Here is a 2,897-nt window from a genome sequence, read left to right on the forward strand (position 1 = left end):
CCCGGTACACGCGAAAAAGAATCATTTTTCTAGAGTTAGTACACCATACTCAATCACTTGTACCAGTATTGCAACAGGCTAGCGTCTTCAGTACAGTTGCTTTTAGATTGGTCTAGCAATTATTTGTGCTTAAGTCCAAACTCATCCGCATATCACCTATTTTATTATGGCTTTCCACTTCCTCAGCTCTCAAAACAGTTTTTATTTAGTGGCGTACCTAAACTCCAGATTTTTTTTTGCAATAGGAGTTATTCAAGTCGAGTTAGTCGAGACCACCCTAGAGGAGTTTCATTCAAATGTTTCGTACGGGAAAAAAAAGATCGCGTGCCGTTTGGAGCGGGGCACAACTTGATACGACTCAATTTATAAATTAAATTTTAATTGCTATACATTAACTGTAAATGTTAAAATCAATCATAATTTGATCATTGATCTTAAGATTCCCAAAAATGTTAAGATATTATAAAATTGTTGGACCGATATCGTATTTGAAGTGTTTTAAAAAATATATAAATAAATAAATAAAATAAAGTCTCTCTTATCATTAAGTTACAATTAGCCTACAGTAAAAAAATACAGTAAAATTCTTTCATTGGCTATTAATGCACTCAAGTGCTCGTGAGATCAGAAGCTTATAATCATATTTAATATTTACCCCATCAAAACATGATATTTGTTTAAATATGTAGATATTCTTTTGACTAGATATCGAACCATAATTAAATTCAAAATTCTTTAAAATTCTGATATTGAACACAATTCATAATTCTGAGCCCAATTAAATCCAGTTTTCTTTCACCGTATGGTAAATTCTGTAATATTCTTCTCACGGTATTTACTCAAACATGTGTTTAATAATAGCCATAATATGTTGATACTGTATATGAAGCTAGATCGACACTAGGCACGATAACGACAGCGTCACCCCCTCCCTTTCGGGAGAAAAAAAAAACCCACAATTTGTCATGTTAATAGACTCTGAAATCGATTAAATATGCTTTGAAACCCCTAAATTATGTTGAACATATATATTTGCAAACTAAGTAAACATGTACAGGGGATAGAATAAAACCTAATGCTCTCGACCCGAAAAAAAACCAACTTTTTATACATAAATCGAAACGTTGTTCTGTTAACTTATTTTATTTAGGATATTATGGCGAGTTTTGCTCTAATTCTATCTTTAAAGATTAGACTCTTAATTGTACATTTAAAGGGTCTGTGTTTAAACATTTTAAGAAAACATAATATTAAAGCTTGATTAAAGCCCATTAGTCGATATTGCGCCTTTGGAAATTTAACTTATCCCTCATCACCCTTTAAATAACCTTGGTCGAGCAGTTAAGCAGGGGTGCCGGGACTGGAAATTCCAGTAAATCCGGTCACATTGTTGCGGGAGAGCACTAAGTACGGTATAATTGCAACAATGCAATACGAACACGTTGTTCAGAACCGCACCTGTTTACGCATCTTTACGCTGCCAATACTGGTTTCTAATCTTGCATCTTTTCTCAGAAATTAATAGAAATGTTTTAACCAAAAAAGTTCCTATGAAGATTATTTAGCGTTTACATTTGATGATGATCTAATTTTCACCTTCATTTTCCATTCTCACTATGCACCATGATCTCGTACAGGATTTTGGATTTCATCTGATCCCACACCGTACAAAGTAAATACTTAAATGATTGGCATCAGGGGTGGCCAGGATACTCCCGACGAGGGGGCGGTCCCCGACGAGGGGTCAGTTCTCCACAACGAAAGCAGTGGGCGTGGTCGAGCTTCCATTAAAAGGTTTTAAAAGTAGGCCTAAGTGGAGCAGGAGGCGAATCCCCAGAAAAGTTTGACAATTTAGGTGTTTCAAAAGCTTATTTAATCGATTTTAGAGTCTATTATGTAGAAAATACATATATTTTTTCTCCTCGACGAATTGTGATTTTTCTCCCCGACCGGCTCTTCCGGGAGAGCACCCCCCCCCCCAACTCTGGCGCCATCCCAGATTGACATGTTATAAGAATTGTGGATGAATAAGTTAAACTTGGTTCATTAATAATTCATCACTATGCTATAATCAATTATCATATTAAGTGAAACCATAACCATGCTTGTCATTGATTGAGGAGGTTCCTATGCTTCACTGTATAAGTAAAGGGACGCTCAACTGATTACACAGTCAGGTTTTGAAGTTAATGTTTGCTGTGTAGACGCGTTTACCAATACTCAAGATGAAACTGACAATGACAATTTGCCTTCTTTTCGTCATTATTTCGGCATCGGGTAAGTTGACACATCCTTTTTGGTTACATATTTATGCTTTTATAATATGAGTAATGTAGCCCCACCTGACGTATTATTGTACTGAATACCCAGTATTTTTCCAAATACATTACTTGCGAACAAAATGTGTATGTTTTCTTATCCTTTAAAACACGGTCCTTTTTTGTGATTCAGAATTTAAACTTTAATTTTACAAAAATTCAAATACATAAGTTAGCCAAGTAAATTAACAACCATGCTATTATAGCATTTTAGATATAATTAATGAAAAATACAGCTTTCTTGTGACCAAATTTGGTACAACTCTACATTGTCCGATAAAACACAAAATTCTGCAATCTCAGTCCGTAATCTCTGTGTGATATTGGAAAATCCCTCACTTTCTACTAACATATCATTTCCACCTGCAAATCAGCTAATTACTATCTTCGAAATAATTTTTTCCCGGCTGCCTTTTTCTCCTTGACGGATTCAAAAATTACAAAATTCTCACACCACGCCGTCATCATATTACTCCAATAATCTTGGCCCTTCATTGGCTCCCCGTTAAACAACGAATTGTTTTCAATATCCTTATTTTAAATTATAAAGCTTTATTATTTTCTCGTCAATATTATATC

Source organism: Anneissia japonica, unplaced genomic scaffold, assembly GCF_011630105.1.
Source record: "Anneissia japonica isolate Jap-2015-1 unplaced genomic scaffold, ASM1163010v1 scaffold287718_len389476_cov179, whole genome shotgun sequence".
NCBI lineage: Eukaryota > Metazoa > Echinodermata > Crinoidea > Comatulida > Comatulidae > Anneissia > Anneissia japonica.